The sequence below is a fragment of the Balaenoptera borealis genome (genome assembly GCF_965194805.1).
Source record: "Balaenoptera borealis genome assembly, chromosome: 10".
NCBI lineage: Eukaryota > Metazoa > Chordata > Mammalia > Artiodactyla > Balaenopteridae > Balaenoptera > Balaenoptera borealis.
The window spans coordinates 26,856,187-26,874,546 of record NC_138874.1 but is presented as its reverse complement, the minus strand read 5'-3'; the positions used below and the strand labels follow the sequence as shown (position 1 = coordinate 26,874,546).

General features: G+C 45.6%; 1 protein-coding gene across 2 annotated transcripts in view; it reads left to right on the top strand.

The window, feature by feature from the left end:
• The window catches only part of RAB4A (RAB4A, member RAS oncogene family), a 99,079-nt gene extending 89,406 nt beyond the window's left edge, over positions 1 to 9,673 (top strand). For both annotated transcript variants that reach the window (XR_014249182.1, XM_082408019.1), the window contains one exon: positions 3,479 to 9,673. The gene's annotated coding sequence lies outside the window, so the exon portion shown is untranslated. The remainder of the gene's footprint in view (positions 1 to 3,478) is intronic.
• The last annotated feature ends 8,687 nt before the right edge of the window (positions 9,674 to 18,360 follow it).

Sequence of the window (18,360 nt, the reverse complement as noted above, 5' to 3'; positions counted from 1 at the left end):
TAAATATTTCATGCACACCATAAAGGAGATCAGTTCTCTGAGGTATGGACTTGCTCTGCTCTAAACTACAGACTCTGGAAGTTGGATTACAGCAGAGAATGATGGTCTAAAGGATGTTGGTGGAAAGGACTCCGCCAGAAACTTCTAATGATCGATAGCTCAAGGAATAAATTTATGGCTATAGACTTCCAAGCTGATGCTGCTTAGACAACATTCAATATCAGAGATTAAGTCAGAATTTCCAGAACCCTTATTAGTGGTTCCCAACCAATAGAGATGTGGCATTTGGCAATGTCTGAAGACATTTTTGGTTGTCACAGGGGGAGAGGGGTGCTAGTGGCATTTAGTGGGAAGAGGGCAGAGTTGCTGCTAAACGTCCTACAATACACAAGACAATGCCCACAACAATGAATCATCTGGCCCAAAATATCAGTAGTGCCAGGGTTGTGAAACCCTGCGCGAGTGGTATCTATCTTGCTTAGTTACTGATTAAAATTTTTTTAATTGTGTAAGGATTGGTGTTAACTTGTAAAAATGCAAATAATTGTTTATTGTGTTTATTTATGTTTTTATTTTATTATTTTATTTTATTTATTATTTTATTTTTATTTTATTTTATTATTTATGTTTATTTATGTGTTTATTGTGTTTATTTATATACGTAACCCAAAATTTACCATTTTAATTGTAGTGACATTAAGTGCATTCACATTGCTGTGACTCTCATCTCCAGAACTTTTTCATCTTCCCAAACTCAAACTCCATACACATTAAACACTAACTCCTCTTTCCCTCCTCCCCCAGCCCCTGGCAACCACCATTCTGCTTTCTATCTCTAAGACTTTTGACTATTCTAACTCAAATTCCACCTCATATAAGTGGAATCACAGGGTATTTATCCTTCTGTGACTGACATATCAATTAGCATAATGTCTTCAAAGTTCATCAATTTTGTAGCATGTATTAGAATTTCCTTCCTTTTTCAAGCTTAATAATATTCCACGTTTTGTAGACCACATTTTGTTCATCCATTCATCCGTCAATAGACATTTGTGTTGTTGTCACCTTTTGGCTATTATGACTAATGCTGCTGTGAACATGGGTGTACAAATATCTGTCCAAGTCCCTGCTTTCAATTCTTTTGAGTGTATACCCAGAAGTGGAATTGCTGGGTCATGTAGTGATTCTGTGTTTTATACAGCAGCTTAACCATTTTACAATCCCACCAGCAATGCACAAGGATTCCAATTCCTCCACATCCTTGCCAATACTCCTAATGGGTGTGAAGTGGTATCGCATAGTGGTTTTGATTTGTATTTCCCTAACAGTCATTAATGTAGACTGCAGAGCATTTTTTCATGTGCTTATTGGCCTTTGTATATCTTATTTGGAGATATGTCTATTTAAGTATTTTGCCTATTTTTAAATCGGGTTGTTTTAATTGTTGTTAAGTTGCAGGAATTCTTTATATATTCTGGATATTAACCCCTTATCAGATATATGGTTTGCAAATATTTTCTCCCAATCTGTGGGTTGTCTTTTCCCTCTGTTAATAGTGTACTTTGATACACAAAATTTTAAATTTTGATGAAGTCCAATTTATGTATGTTTTCTTTTGTTGCTTGTGCTTTCAGTGGCATAGCCAGGAAATTGTTGCCAAAGCTAATGTTATGAAGCTTTTCCATTTTCTTCTAGGAGTTTTATAGTTTTAGCTCTTACAGTTAACTCTTTGATCCATTTTGAGTTGATTTTTTGTATATGCTGTAAGGTAAGGGTACAACTTCATTCTTCTGCATGAGGATATCCAGTTTTCTCAGCACCATTTGTTGAGAAATCTGTCTTTTCCTTATTGAATGGTCTTGGCACCCTTGTGCCAAGGTTTATTTATGTGAAAGGGTTTATTTGGGGGCTGTCTATTCTATTCCACTGATATATATGTCTTTATGCCAGTATCACACTTTTTAAAATTACTGTAGCTTTGTAATAAGTTTTGAAATCCAGAATTGTGAGTCCTCCAACTTTGCTTTTCTTTGTCAGATTGCTTTGGCTGTTCAGGGTTCCTTGAATTTGAAGATGAGTTTTTCTATTTCTGGAAAAATATCATTGGGATTTTGATAAGGATTGCATTGAATCTGTAGCTCACTTTGGGTAGTACTGGCATCTTACAGTATTAAGTCTTTTCAATCTGTGAACAAAGGATGTCTTCCCATTCATTTGTATATTCTTTAATTTCTTTAAGCAATGTTTTATAATTTTCAATGTACAAGTCCTTTGCCACCTTGATTAAGTTTATTCCTAAGTATTTTATTATTTCTGATGCTATTGTAAACAGAATTGTTTTCTTAATTTCCTTTCTGGATTGTCATTATTATTGTATAGAAATACTATGGATTTTTGTATGTTGACTTTGTGTCCTGCAATTTTGCTGAATTCATTGATCAGTTCTGACAGGTTTTTTTGTGTAATCTTTAGGGTTTTCTACATATATGATCATGGTATCTGTGAACAGAGATAATTTTACTTCTTCCTTTCTAATTTAAATGTCATTTATTGATTGATTGATTTTGCTTAATTGTTCTGGCTAGAACTTCCAACACTATTCTGAAAAGAAATGACAAAAAATAGGTATCCTTTTCTTGTTCCTGACCTTAGTGAAAAAGCTTTCAGTCTTTCACCATTGAATATGATGTTAGCCGTAGGCTTCCATATATGGCCTTTATTATGTTGAGGAAGTTTCTTTCCATTACTAGTTTACTGAGTCTTTTTATCATAAAAGGGTGTTGAATTTTGTCAAAAATCTTTTTCTGAATCAATTAAGATGATCATGCGATTTGTTTCCTTCATTCTGTTAATATGTATTACATTAATTGATTTTCATATGTTGAGCCATCCTTGAATTCTGAGAATAAATGCCACAATCCCACTTGGTCACAGTGTATAATCCTTTTAACATGCTGCTAATTTTGGTTTGCTAGTATTTTGTTAAGGATTTTTACGTAATATTCAAAAGTAAAGGTGTGTAGTTTTCTTTTCTTGTAATTGTCTGGCTTTGGTATCAGAGAAATTCTGGTTTCATAGAACAAGTTAGGAAGTGTTCCCTCCTCTTCAATATTTCAGCACAGTTTGAGAAGGATTGGTGTTAATCCCTCTGTAAATGTTTGGTAGAATTCACAAGAGAAGCAATCTGACCCAGGGCTTTTCTGTGTTGGGAGATTTTTGATTACTGATACAATCTCCTTACTAGTTAGAGGTCTATTTATATGTCCTATTTCGTCATGATTCAGTCTCAGTAGGTTGTGTGTTTCTAGGAATTTGTAAGTTTCACCTAGGCTATTCAATTTGTTGACATACAATTGTTCCTACTACTCTCTTATAATCCTTTTTATTTCTATAAAATAAGTAGTAACGGCCCCACTTTCATTTCTGACTTTCGTAACTTGACTTTTCTTCTCTCCCCTTTTCTTCCTAATCAATTTAGCTAAAGATTTGTCAATTTTGGACTTCCCTGGTGGCGCAGTGGTTAAGAATCTGCCTGCTAATGCAAGGGACATGGGTTCGAGACCTGGCCTGGGAAGATCCCACATGCCGTGGAGCAGCTAAGCCCGCACACCACAACTACTTAACCTGAGCTCTAGAGCCCGCAAGCCACAACTACTGAAGCCCACGCGCCTAGAGCCCGTGCTCTGCAACAAGAAAAGCTACTACAATGAGAAGCCCACACACTGCAACAAAGAGTAGCCCCGGCTCACCGCAGCTAAAAGAAAGCTCGTGCACAGCAACGAAGACCCAACACAGCCAAAAATAAATATAAATAAATAAATAAATTTATATAGAAAAAAAAGATTTGTCAATTTTGTTCATCTTTTTCAAGAACCAACTTTTGGTTTCACTGATTTTTTTCTATTGTTTTTCTATTCTCTATCTTATTTATCTCCACTCTAATGTTTATTACTTCCTTCCTTTCGTTAGCTTTGGGTTTAGTTTTTTCTTCTTTTTCTCAACTGTAAAGTTAGGTTGTTGAATTGAGATCTTCCTTTTTAAATGTGTTTACAGCTAGAGATTTCCCTCTTAGCATTGTGTTTGCTGCCTCCCATAAGTTTTGACCTCCCATAATTATGTTTTGTTTTCATTTTCATTTCTTGCAAGATATTTTCTAATTTCACTTGTAATTTTTTCCTTGACCCATTGGTTGTTTGAGAGTATTGTTTAATTTCCATATATTTGTGAATTTTCCAGTTTTCATTTGTTATTGACTTCTAGTTTTATTCCATTGTGATCAGAAAAGATATTTTGTATGTGGCTTAACAGAAATAGGTACAAAATAATTTTGCTAATATCACTCACAAATTATTGTTATCCAAAGAATTTCGTCCTGTAGAGATGCAAATGATTTATACCTTACAGAAAAGAAAACTCCAAATGTTATTATTCCACTATAGAACATTAACCAATTTGTATGGAATTTTGTAATCTTCTTCCAGCATTCTTTCTGTGCCTATAAATACTTCTGTATCTCCCATAACCCCTTGAACCAGCTCTCTCAGCTCACTGGCTCCTTCAATCATGAGTTAAATAAATCTTGGGTTTGTGTTTAATCTAATAAACAAACAAAAAACTCTAACAGAAAATTGGGATATAATTAGGTCAAATAAAAATGTTTATCAGAGACAGGAGTAACCTGTTCATATTTGGAGAAGGGGAAAACTCGAGGAGAGAAAGGGGCTAAAAGTGGGATAAATGAGACCTCACGCGCAGGCAGAGTTCTTAGCCTTGTGGAGCCAGAGTGTTGCCCATTTTCTGAGCCTGGAGAGAAGGAGAAAACAGGTATGTGAAAGGTAATCGAGTGACAGTGACAAATCAACTGCAGATTTTGAGGCTGCTGACATTGTTCTGCATCTCATCATGCCTTCTTTTCAGAACGCTGGGAATTGGCAACCACGACCAAAATAACAGTACTGGTCAGAAGCCAGGTTAAGCCTTGACCACTCTGTGGTCAAGGGGTGGTAACCCTTCCACAACTCCATCCATTTGTGCTGCTGGTGCATGTAACATGTCACATGCCATGACCTGTTGATAGAGAAGACATGGCTGAGATATGGCAAGGTAAAATATGTCAACAATTAACACAGAATTCTCCAAGCACAATAGCAGGTGTTCAAAGTGCCTTTACTGTGGATGAAGCTGTTGACTGTTTTGTCTCAAATAGAAAACAAGATTTAAAAAAAAAAAAGACTGGTGTTTGCAAGCTTATCTAAAAGAAAACATTTCTGCATACGTAGTAAGAATTTTAACGTTGACCAATAGGAGGGCTGACCTTTGCCCTCACCTCCTGGTGGGTAATTTCTAAGCCTTTGGAATGCCCTACCGATGAGTGGGGCATTTGTTGACCTGGAGTTTTGGACTGCACTGGAGTGTCTATCAATGTGTTGATGGTGGGGGGCTTTTGAGTCATGCAGTATCAGCACAACCTCCAGAAGGCTTAGAGACTGAGGTCAGCCATGCATACAGTTGACCCTGGAGCTCCAATAAAGGCTCTGGACACCAAGGCTTGGGTGAACTTCCCTGGTTGGCAATATTCCCCGCATACTGTCACACATCATTGCTGGGAGGAATTAGCACTGTTCATGGCTCCATGGGGAGAGGAGACTGGAAGGCCCGAGTCAGGAGCCCTCCCTCCTGGACGCCGCCCACGTGCTTCTCCACTTATCTGATTTTAATCTACATCCTTTTGCTGTTATAAACTGTAACCATGAGTATATCGGCTTTCAATGAGTTCTGTGAATCCTTCTAGAGAATTACCAAACTCAAGTGTCCAAAGGGAAGGTGATCTTGTGAACTGTGCTGCCTAACTTCTCACTACTAGAGATTAAACACATGGACACAGGTCATCAAGAAATCTTAATTAAAAAGCATAGATAGTAGAGAAAAAGTATCCGAGCCTTCTGATCAAGACTGCAAAGTTAAATTAGAATCCCTGTTGGTGGGGTTTGGGAGCGGTGGAGGTGGGATTAAATATAAAAAAATATTCCCTCATGGGTCCTCTGAAATTCAGAGGCTGCTTAGATATTCCTTACTCCACATCCCATTATTCTTGAAAGCTGAGAGCACATTTACAAGGCCCTAGTGAAGGTAAGTGAGTGTCCCAAGATCATACCTTTACTGACAGAGCTGCAGAATCCACTCCTTCATTTGACTCATTCACATGGAAGAAAATATATTACATTCTGTAAGAGCCACCTGCTATAAACCCCAAAGATGATTCTGAAGAATACTATTGTCTATGGTTCATGATAAAGATGTTTCAAAAAATAATTTCGATGTACAGGATGTTCAAATAGCAACAAAAGCACAGCACAAGATCCTGAGACCGATGGCGAACAACACCCTTCATCCCTCACCATGACTTTGAAATGCACTACGTAATACTCATCAGTTCTGTTGTGTGATGCCTCTCTCTGCAATGGACGGCTGGTTGGAAACTCTCCTTTAGCTCTTTCCTTTTCCTGTGCAGATTCTTTGTCTTCTTAAAATGGAAAGGTGCATACAGAATATAGTGTAGTAGGACATCGATGACTCGTGAATGCTTCGTGATTCATTTATTGGAGGTCTGGGACTCAGATTTCACCTCAGGATAAAGAACTTTCTGACAAATTAAAATGGGCCAGAAATGTGTTTGAGGGCTCTACCAGGGAGACCACAGAAGACTTATTTTATGCCTTTTGAAAAAACAGCAGAAGCCTTTTATTAAAGACAATCTGACCAAAGGAGCTTGAACCAGTAAAGCAGATAGACGAAACCAAGGTGACAATCCTCACTCTCTAGAAAAGTAGGGAAATCTGAGCAGGCTGCCTTTCATCACATCTGGACAAGATAATAGTCCCTGTAAACACTTCCTACTTGGTCAGTGTATTAGACAGAACAAGGAACCACCAGCTTCTATAGTAGACAGATTCAAACATCTCAGTATTTACTACTTAGCCATAAAAAAGAATGAAATAATGCTATTTGCAGCAACATGGATGGACCTAGAGATTATCATACTAAGTGAAGTAAGTCAGACAGAGAAAGACAAATACCATATGATATCACTTACATGTGGAATCTAAAAAAATGATACGCATGAACTTATTTACAAAACAGAAACAGACTCACAGACATAGGGAACAGACTTGTGGTTGCCAAGGGGGAGGGGGGTGGGGGAGGGATGGATTGGGAGTTTGGGATTAGCAGATGCAAACTATTATATATAGGATGGATAAACAGCAAGACCCTACTGTATAGCACAGGGAATTATATTCAATATTCTATGATAAACCATAATGGAAAAGAATATGAAAAAGAATGTATATATATGTATAACTGAGTCACTTTGCTGTACAAGAGAAATTAACACAACATTGTAAATCAACTCTACTTCAATTTAAAAAGTCTCAGTATTCAAAACAATAGAAGTCTATTTCTCACTCAAACAAAGAGGGACTGTCCTCCCAGCATGAGTCAGAGATACCAGATCCCTTCATCTTGTGACACGGCCATCACGACACATAGCTTCCAGGACACAGGGAGAAGGGAAGGGAGGGTTTCCTTGGAGAAAATCATTCTCTGCGTGTTTCACCTTCACCCTCACGATACCACTCACTCACAACACTCCCGACACCGGAAATGTAGGTTTTCCACACATCAAGAAAACCTGTGACACCAGCTGGGTGTCCAGCAATTCAGTTCTGACCCTGTCTACCTGAAGTTTAGCATCAGACCCCACAGGTTAAGGACTCAGTCCCACAAGACTGCCTCCACTTCAGATGCCAATAACCCGTAGTTGGTCTGCAGGTGACCCACACCTTCTGTCCGACTTGGCTGCAAATCAGAGGTTCCCATGAGCCCCTCCTTGGATTTGATCATTTGCTAGAATGGCTCACAGAACTCAGGGAAACATTTACATTTGCTGGTCCGTTAAAAAGGAGATAGTAGAAGATATGAATGAATAGCTAGATGAAGAGACACATAAGGCAGGTCCAGAAGGGTCCCGAGCACAGGCGTTTCTGTCCCTGTGGAGTCGGGGGGGGGGGAGCACCACCTTCTTGCACGTAGATGTGTTCATCAGCCCGGAAGCTCTTAGAACCCCACACTCTGGGGGTCTTTATACAGGCTTTACCATATAGGCAAGATCAATCATTAACTCCATCTCCAGCTCTCTGTCCTTCCCGGAGGATGTAGGGGTAGGGCTGAACATTCTAAGCATGATTAGAATGGCTTGACCTTTCTCGTGACCAGCCCGCATCTGGAAGCCACCCAGGAACCCACCAAAAGCCGCCTCGTTAGAACAGCAGACATGCCTATCGCCCAAGAAATTCCACAGGATTTAAGAGATCTGTGTCAGGAACCAAAGTCAGAGACCCAATATTAGAACAAAGGATGCTCCAAGTGTTCTTACCACTTGGGAAATTACCTGGATTTTAGGAGTTCTGTGACTGGAACAAGGGACAGAGACTATATATGTGTATATATATATTTTATAATTTCAGAGGGATGGAGGAGACACACCAGCTCGTAACATCCGTGGCCGTGAGGTGACGCATCCTTTTTAGATCTGGTCACATGAACTCAACCAACCGCAGAGGAAAATGTAGAGGAGCTCGTGGGTGTCCGCTGAGCACTGTGTCTGCCAAGGTCAGCGACCTGGACCTGCAAACGGGCCCCTCTGCACGGTTCCACCTGGAGCCCCTCCGACTGCTGTCACAGGGGCGAGCCCCGACTTGTCCCTAAGCTCAGTGCAGGCCTTCGGACCTCCAGCGGCTGCACTGCCTCTCACAGGGGACACCGAGCGCTTCTCCTCCCAGCCTTTGGGACCCACCTTGGGGCCAGGGCTGTCCCTCTCCCTGCAGCCCACGAGGGCTGAGGCAGGAGCCGCCAGAAACGGCTGAGCCCCCAGCGTGTGACTGGCACTGGTGTAGGAACAGATGTGACGATGTGAACAGAACCCACCCTCAAGGAGGCCATAGCCGCTCAGGCAGGCAGGGCAGGTTTATGTGTGCTTTTTAATCACACCACACTGTGGTTTATTTAACAACTCCCCAATTATTTTTCCCATGAATTGCCAACATGTTTCTCCCATATTTAAAATTTTTGTTTTGCTTTGTTTTTAATTTTTATTGGAATATAGTTGATTTACAATCTTGTGTTAGTTTCAGGTGTACAGCAAAGTGAATCAGTTATACATATATCCACTCTTTTTTTCATATTTAAAATTTGAAATCCAAACTTGACCTTCATCTTGGTTGGTATTTTATTCATTGATCTGATCTACTTCATACTTTATATTTCATATTTTATGAAATCAGAAAAATGCTCCCTATGTGCTCCACCTGAGGTACTAACTGAGCGGCATGGTCTGAACAAGGAGGGGTGCCAGGTTGGCATGACCTGCTCTTTCTGAACTAGCGCAGACCCCCGGCCATCTCTGTGTCCTTTTCATGATAGTTACAAACCGTATGTTCAACAATCAATCCCAGGAGTTTTCTGGGAAGCAATGCCAAGCAGACATACAGTTTCTTAGGATCTATTATATTTTCCTTTAAAAAATGCTTGTTTGATTCTAATCTTTTTGTCATTTCTACCATTCTCAATGATGCCTTAAAAATCGCCAAAAAAAAAAAGGGTTCCAAATTACATCCAGGAGCATCTTAGAAGGCCCAGCTGTAGATTATCTGGGTCTGGAGTCTGGGTGGTTAAAGCATCTTGCTCTGCCCTGGGTTGTGCCGTTGCCTAAAAGGACAAGACAGAGGATGGTGAGGCAGAGGGAAACTGATTTCCATTAAAACACGTGAGAACTTCTCTGGGGGCATAAATTGACAAAATGGAGTGCTGGAGCCTTCCAATCCCAGGACCTGTTACAGGTCCAGACGTTTCCCAACCTACCAGCGGGGGTCCTCAGGGACCGAAATTTCCTGTGGGGCCCTGGTTCCCTCAAGAGCTCAGATGGCTTCCCCGGGCAGCAGGCCACCTGGAATTAGAAGGCAAATGACATCATGGCCAGATTCAGACTGGGGTATCTGTTCCGACCTCCCCAAACTTCAAGTTCTGTATGACCCGCTTGCCAAGGCAGGCATCACTGTGTGTCACATTTATAAATAGCTCCAAACATCTCTGGAGGGGCCAGGGGCCCCTGGGCACAAAGGAAATGGCTATCCTTCTTCAGCAGTTGTTTTGCATGAAACAAAAGCATTGAACCAAGCCCATACAGAACCGAGGGTGTTCAGATCAACTCCCTTTTGAAGTTAGATTTGGGGGGTTTGACAACAATGGTCAGCACCAGATGGGAAGTTTTCTCAGAGGTTAGGGAATTAAGTTTGGGGTTGGGGGTGTAATAACTGAGATGTTGAAAAGAAGACTTAGCTCCTGAAGAGGCTGACGGCTTGATTCTTTTGAGAAGCTGGAACCCGGTTCCCGTCCATAGCTGGACGCTATGTTCAGCCTGGTCCTCTCCGGCATCTCGGCCAGGAGGGCAGACTTAGCACCTTCTCACTGAGGGGGACTGAAGATCCAGATCCGGTTTCTTGGGAGAAACAAAGGTGGATTTGACTGGGGAATTTATCTGAAGAGTGGCCAGCAGAATCGATGGATCCTAACTTCCAAAATCCTTGCCCGGTAGTATTCTACACAAACCCAGGCAGCTCGTAAAGCACCCAGGACCGTGGTCTGAAACAGAAACACGTCACCCGTGGAGGAGGTCTAAGGCCTCAGAGATGCTGACTGACTGCCCACTGAGCAGCTGCATGGCCGGCTTGTGTGCTCAGCAGGAGGCTGCTGTCAGTGTGGACCCCAACCCGGAGAACCGCCACCCTGGGTCAGTATCACTGTTTATCGCTGACCACAGCCCCACAGGTGAGGACCAGAGTGTGGGATGCACCAAGGCCCAACTGCAGTGGGCAGTAGACCAGGTTCTAGCCTGCCCCTCGGTCCTGCGAGAAGCGAGGCACCGCTGAGCCGGAGCAGGGTGGGGAGGGGCCGGGACTGTCCCCTGTAGGCCCCCAGGGAGGGCACGGCCGCCCTGCCGAGGGGTGATGCAGGAGCCGGGCTGGGTGAGTGCAAGGTTTGCAGTCCCCAGAGAACAGTATCCATCCAGTGGGGACTTTCAGGGCCACCTCCCTCGTGGGGGCCGGAGGAAGAGTGTTGATTTCTAAATGAGTGCCTAAGATGGCTTTCTTGCCAGCTGGGTACACTGGGCCGGTGGATACCAGCCAAACTGCATGGGTGAAAGCAAACTGCGTGGCTTTCCTCTCTTGGAGTCCCCCGACCCCTGGCCCCTCTGCTCCCACTACAGTTAAATCGTGATGGCCACCAGCTTAATGACCTTGGTTCCCAAACCCACCGCAGGGGTCCATGAAAATACCTTCCCCAGGTCTGTCCGTCGTAACCTGAGGGCCCCATAGGGCTCTGGTTTCCACTCAGAGTTCAGGAACCTGAGCCTTCAGACTTCAGCAGGTCCTTTGAGCAAACATGCTGCGTCCCCCCATTTCCCCTTCCGACCACCACACGGGCTGGAGAAGCAGGAAGAGCAGCCCCCAGCCTCAAAGGCTGAGTTCCCAGATGGAAGTGTGAGGACCTGCCCTGGCGCAAGACTCAAGGCAACGAGGGACCCCAAGTACCTCTGTGAACAGCGTTCCACGTCCGAGCGCCCCAGGTCTGTGATGGCTTTGAGGTCAGCTCCAGGGTCCCTGCTGCCCAGGTGATGCCCAGGAAGTCTCAGGAGTCCAACCTGGACCAGATGCCCTGGGTCTCAGCGCTGCAACCAGAGCTCCTCCAAGGCCAGGTGCAGGTCTGACGATTCTAGGACCGAGTCCAGCGTGGGGGGAGCTTTTCCCTACACTGCCAACAAGCAGCGCTCTGACGGCAGCTGGGGGTCCTACAATTCAACTCGGTTCTGCCGCTCTCCACCTGGAGACGGCATCAGGTCCCGCAGGCTGAGGACTCAGCCCCACAAGACTGCCGCCACTTCAGACGCCAGCTGCAAGTCCAGCTGTGCTTCTGACCAACTGCCTGTAATTTGGAGGTTCCAAGGATACCCTCCTGGGGTTTGATTAATTTGCTAGAGCAGCTCACAGAAGTGAGAGAAACCCTTTACTTACGAGATCACTGGTTTTTTATAAAAGGATATAACCCAGGAATAGCCAGGTGCAGGAGATGCAGAGGGTGAGGCATGGGGAAAAGATGTGGAGCTTTCCAACACCTCCAGGCGTTCCCCAACCCAGAAGCTCTCTGAACCGGCCTTTTGGGTTTTTAAGGAGGCTTCACTCCATAGTCATGATTGATTAAGTCATAGGCCATTGGTGATTGAGTCAATCTCCAGCCCCTCTCCTCCCAGGAAATCAGGGGGTGGGACTGAAATTTGCACCCCTCTGTTTACGGTTGGTTCCCCTGGCAACCAGCTCCCATACGCAGGTGCTTCCAAAAGCCTCATGGACATAAACCCAGTAGTGGTGAAAAGGGGCTTGTGAATAACAAGACACCCATGTCACCTTCGTGGCTCAGAGGACAAGAGACCAAGTAGAACAAAAGATGCTCCTGTGGTTCTTACTGTTCAGGAAATTCCAAGGGTTTTGGGAGCTGTGAGCCAGAATCGGGGACAAAGACCAAATGAGTATTTCTTATTATAAATCACAGTATCACAGTGTCCTTTACTCAAAGCAACACGTATTTACTAAGCACAGAAGTGGTTGGGGGCTTCCCTGGTGGCACAGTGGTTGAGAATCTGCCTGCTAATGCAGGGGACACGGGTTTGAGCCCTGGTCTGGGAAGATCCCACATGCCTCAGAGCAACCAGGCCTGTGAGCCACAACTACTGAGCCTGCGCGTCTGGAGCCTGTGCTCCGCAACTAGAGAGGCCGCGATAGTGAGAGGCCTGCGCACTGTGATGAAGAGTGGCCCCCGCTTGCCGCAACTAGAGAAAGCCCTCGCACAGAAATGAAGACCCAACACAGCCAAAATAAATAAATTAAAAAAATAAAAAATAAAAAGTAAATTAAAAAAAAAAACACTCCCCAACACTTCATAACGAAACATTTAAAAAAAAAAAAGTGGTCTTTTGCTTCGGGGACCCCCACTTGAACTGGTCCCTATTGGGACCAGCTCTGGGAGGGACTCTAGCGACATTTTTAGAAAGTCATAGATTTTGGTGAAATTTGCAAAAGTGAGATATTTAACCACAACTTTCCCTCCAGTGCATTTCACTTCATATGGGATGGGGATGGCTGCTGGTAATTTGGGACCTGGCTGGTGGGATGTTGAGATGGGGACACTTGAGTTTGAGTTGGAGGGGGTGCTTATGTACGTGGTCACCTCCATCTTTGCTAGTCATCTCGGGGTGGCTCCGGGACCCTGCCCCCTGCTGACCCACCGGGGCCCTGAGGCTACCACGCGGCACCGAGACAGCACTGGGACAAAGTGGGCCTTACTGAGCCCAGCCCTGGAAGATGTGGAGCCACAGCCTCAAAACTAGGTGGCAGAAGCTGGTCTGTGTGAACATATTAGAGATGAGTCAGTCAGCTAGTTAATACGATTCTACTATTATCCTGTATCTTGTATATTTGTGGCCTTTATAGGCTTTTAAAATCTTAGAATGTGCTGTTTTCTCATGCTAAATAAATTATTTATTTTGAACCTTTTTTTTTTTTAATTTTGAATTCTTTGTCTTAAAGAGGCCCTCCCAAATCGTGCAAGCTTCAGGCTCAGGGACCCCGGCCTTGGCGCTGACCATGGGCTTGCTCTGGCAGATATTCTTCCAGGCACTGGGGGTACGGCCGTGAGCAAAACAGACAAGCCCCCTGCCCGGTGGGTTTGCCAGGGCTCGGCAAACACCTAATAAACATTACCTAGACCCAACTGCACCCTAGAAGGAGTCAGCTCCTTAGGGGGCCCAGGGCTGACCCCAACTGCACCCAGGGTCACTGGGGCAGGTTTTCATTACCAGCCCTAACTCTTCAGGGTCGTGTATCCAGGATGGCATCAGGAAACACAGGTTGGGGAATGCCTCCCCCCAGGCGTGAGCTGGTGGACCGTGGCCTGCACTCCCCTTTGGCCTGTCCCATGGCCTGAGACACTTCCTCATAGATGACTTTTTGTGTTTCTTGGTTTTGTTTTGTTTGTCAAACATTCAGCTTCTATGTTCCAAGGCTCACCACTTAACACTGCAGTGTCCCAGAGAATACATCTGCTGCCTCATTTATTATTCCCTTAAGAGAAATTCCTGAAAGTAAAATCACAGAACAAGAAATTGTCATGGCTTTTGGTTTTAATTTCCCCAATTGCTTTCAGAAAAGTTTCCAAGTTCCATGCCCCCAGTGTTGGGGAGGGCATACCTCAGCACTCTTCTCAGTACTGAATTGGGTGTTTGCTTCTTAAATATGGCCAAATTGATATACAAAAAGTGGCAACTCTCTGATTAAATGGTCATGACTTTGGTCGCTAATAGTATTAAATATTTTTCATGTGTATTGTTCATTTATTTATTTATTTATGTTCTTTGTGCCTCTATATATTATCTTAAATTATTTGTTTACACACGTCCTTTGCTTGTTTTTCTGTTGAATATTTTTTTTAACGTCAATTTTCCATTTTCTTAAGTGAGACTATATTAACCATTTCTCTAATTGTGCCAAGTATTTTCCTCGCCAATTGTTTGAAAATGAACCTGATGGCTGGGTTCCCTCAGTCCTGCCGCCACCATCGCAGACATATGGCGAACTCTAGATCCATTCAGGGCACCAAATGGGGCGTGAAGGGTAGTGGGGGAACTGACCTATGAAAAGCCAAGCACCAAAGTCTGCAAGGACCTCTCCGCCCGTGCAAGCACAGCACTGATGCATGCCAAGGCCATCCTCTCCAGGCGGGCAGCCGCGCACTGCCGGCTCGGGCCTCCACCAGGACCCACTCCTAAAGGCTCCTCTGCGTAAGGCCTTACAGGGGCTCCTGCGGGGGGTGGGGGTGGGGAGGAGGGGGCAAAACCTTAGGCAGAACATAGGAAGCTCTTCCTGCTCTGGCCCCTGCCTGCCTTTCTCTCCTCACCTGCCCCAGCCCATGCTCATCTTCAGCGCCAGCAGTGCTGGCTGTTTCCGGTTCCCTGAATGGGAGAGACTTTCCAGCCTTGGTGTGTTTCCCTATAAAACTCCTGCTCGGTCTCCAGGGCTCAGTCCAGGCATGGGGGGCTTCTAGAAGCCTCCCTCCCGCTGCGCCCTCCTCATCGCACTCATCACAGGGGTTCTAGCTGGCTGTCTGTCTCTGCACTTCTCCACGCCCGCACCTGGCAGACACCCAGCGTATTCGGAGGAAGGGGATAGGGAGGCGGCTCGGAGTCTCCCGGGATCTGGCGCTGGGGAACCATGTTTTCAAAGTGCAAGTCCTTTCACACACGAGGGGCACCATCATTGCTATGGGGGGTGGTGGTAACATTAGGGTCGTTATTACGTCTGCGTTAAAATGAAAGTGGAAATCATCCGTAGGTCCACGCTGGGCAGGCAGACAGCCTTCAGGGAAGATAAAACCATTGGTTAAGGGTGAGACGTCTCACTTGACAAGGGAAATGAACGTATGAAGCAAGCATGGTGTAATTACACTCTCTTTCTAGGGTTTCAGCAGCCACCAGCTATGAGTGCCAAGGGGGCACACCATCTACTCATGTGATCAGATTTGTACATGGTTTGTCACCTGCGTTTTTCAGGCGTGGGATCCAGTGCATGCTCTGCTGGGGGCTGGGGCAGGGCAGGGTCTACTGGGCTAAATGCCCGTCTCTGCCCCGCGGGAAGGCGCATCTCCTGGGAGGTTCTGCGTCCGCCATGGAGGGTGCCGGTGCTGCCCCGAGGCGGCATCCTGGGTTGGCAGCCAGGGTCCTGCCGACCAGCCCTGCCTGACTCACCATCCTCACGGCCCCAGCGATGGCTCGGGGAATTCCCCTGTGCTGAGGGCTGCTCCATGGAACAAAGTCGGGGGAGGGTCCTTCCCCACCCTGCCCCCCTCCAGTGCTTTCCTGGGTGATTTTTCTTACATGTGGTATTCCCCTCGAGGAGGGCTTCTTTGTGCCAAGATCTGAAGTGCTACTTATTGGAGCCATCCCACAAAGACGATCTCCTGTTTCCAGGACTCAGGAGACCAAAACCTGGGGGCCCAGATGGAGGAGGCTGTGCACGTAGCAGCAGCACAAGCCCATGGGTCTCTGTGACCTCGGCTCTGCCCGGGGAAGGGCTGGGGGGCTCGGGGGGCCGGGCTGTGAGTCTTTCTTCTCCTGGAGCAGCTGCTCACCAACGTCTGTCTGCACAAGCGTCATCTGGAACTTTATTAGACCGTGGGTGCCAGGTGTCCTCCCCAGATTCTGTGTGGATCCCGGTCCCTCCCCCCCACCCCACCTCCCCGGGGCTCTGATGCCGACGGCTTGAGGACCACACTGGGCTGAGAAATTCAACTGGGATCTAGAGGGTCAGCACTGAAACTGTGGTCCACAGACCAGCATCCCGCCTCACCTGGAGTGTGTTAAAAATACAATCTCAGACCACCCGGATCTACTGAATTCAAACCTGCATTTTAATAGGACCCCCGGGCAATACTCTGCACCAACAACTTGAGACACACCGACCTAACTGTGGGGGAGGGAGAATTGAGAAAAAGGCAGAAAGGGGGTCCTGCAAGATTCAGAAGGAAACCCAAGTCACCACGGGAAAAGTTGGAGGTATTTGGAGGCACAATGTCACGCCCTGGGTGTGAATTCTCAGTCAAGGAGGCAGGTTGAGAATTGTACCCTGCCTGCCACGGACAGGGGTACGTGTGTCACGTGATCCACATGGGTGAGCAGGGATGTTGGACACTCATTGTCAAGCACAAACACACTCAAAGACCAAAGCCTGCCACTTGGAAATGGGTGACATTCTCAAGTAGCATAAAAAGGAAAGTGCAGGTTGATTTTGCTTTTCATTCCAAACTCACTTGTTTATCTGTGATGGAACACAAATGTCCACTGGCATCCCCTTACACCCTAAGGTCTAAGTTTGTTTGGCTGAGACCCATCCCCAACCCAACTATCAATCTTGGGGCCCATCAGAATAGAAGCCCCCAAAGTCTGTGACCCCATTACCCTCCCCCCCAGCCTCTGAGCATTTGGTGAGTTCATCAGTAAAGTGTATTTTCTGAAGATTGGGGATAATGCAGAGGGCTCATTTTTTTCACTGGCCCCTTTCCCTCTATCTCTCCCTAGCCATCCCCATTCCGCCACCAAGCAAAGCAAGTACCTCTGGTCAGTTTGGGAAGCACCTTTTGCGGTTTCATTATACCCTTGAGATTTCATTCTGTGGACACATGCTTCCAAATAAATACCTAAGAGAACTTTCCCTAAGAGAACTTTCAATGAATAACATCTCCTCCACCTGTGGCATTGGATAGCCTGTCTTGTTTAGTCTAAAGCTAGGAGAAGATGACCCGAAATCGATCTTCACTTATTTCTCAGACTAAACAGAAGATTCACTGACCAGGTCTAATTCCTCCTCACCACCTCCGTCCTCCCACCTTAAACACTAGGTTTCTGATAGGGAATCGGCACTAGAAGGAGAAAAAGTGCGAGTACAGGCTGCAGTGGGACCCCAGCTGAGGCAGTTCTGTGGCCTTAAGGACAGATGCCAAGGTGGCCAAATGGACCTCTGGCCCTAGGGCCTTCCCGGACTCTGGCTACTGCGACCTGGGCCCATTTTTGTGGACATAGGTGTCTCTCGAAGTCACATCCAAAATGCACTAGACCAGGACCTTTGTGTTGAGGAGGAGGGCCTAGCAACACACTTCAGCCCTCCTTCATCTGTGCCCTAAAAGAGTGGTGGAGCCTGGAAACGGAGGCCGCCCTCCCCCACCCCAGCCTGCCAGCGACAGTCGACAGTAAGCACCAAGTAGATGCAAGCCTGCAGTCAGGGATGCACAAGGGTGTGGAAGACAAGGCTAGGGGACCAGGAATTCTCGGGCGGTGTTTGGCCTTCTCTAAAATAATGTGGTGTATTCTTCCTCGGCAGGGAAGCTCTGGAAGCAATTTTTTGCAAACGAATTCGAGGAAAAGAGCTTGACGGAGCACAGTTAGGCCTTCCACTTAGGATGACTTGCAAGGAAATAGGCCACCCACAATCTGTATCCATTAATAGCCCTCCGTTTTCTTGGCCACAGAAGGAAGGCGCTCCCACGCGATGCGATGCCATCATAACTTCCGGGAAGCGTCTTTCTTTTTCAGCCCGGAATATTTGTTTTTTCCTTTCTGGTTCGATTCTCTGCGGGGAATTCTGAAATGCACGAGACACACACACAGACAACAACAAAGCATGTGGAAGAAAGGAGTTTCTG